Below are 341 nucleotides of genomic sequence, written 5' to 3'. Positions count from 1 at the left end.
TCTTCCTTCTGTGTAGAAGCTAGTGGGTTATGAACCATTTCCCTACTTAGCAGTCAAATGTCTTATCCACTATGCCACCAAAACTACTCTGAATGGGGTTTTGTTGTTAGGTGCCATTGAATTGGCTCTGACTGATAGCGACCCTATGGACAACAGAATGAAACTCCTGGTCTATGTACAGGTTCTTCATGAGCACAATTAAGTGTTCTGGAATTCCCTCCTTCTCAATGTTATCCATAATTTGTTATGATCCACACAGTCAAATCCTTTTGCATAGTCAATAAAACACAAGTAAACATCTTTCTGGTATTCTTTGCTTTCAGCCAAGCTCCTTCTGACAT

Source organism: Orycteropus afer, unplaced genomic scaffold (assembly GCF_000298275.1).
Source record: "Orycteropus afer afer isolate SDZICR_OR568_19922 unplaced genomic scaffold, OryAfe1.0 scaffold00183, whole genome shotgun sequence".
Lineage (NCBI taxonomy): Eukaryota > Metazoa > Chordata > Mammalia > Tubulidentata > Orycteropodidae > Orycteropus > Orycteropus afer.
The sequence above is the reverse complement of the archived record's forward strand: the minus strand, read 5'-3'. Positions refer to the sequence as shown.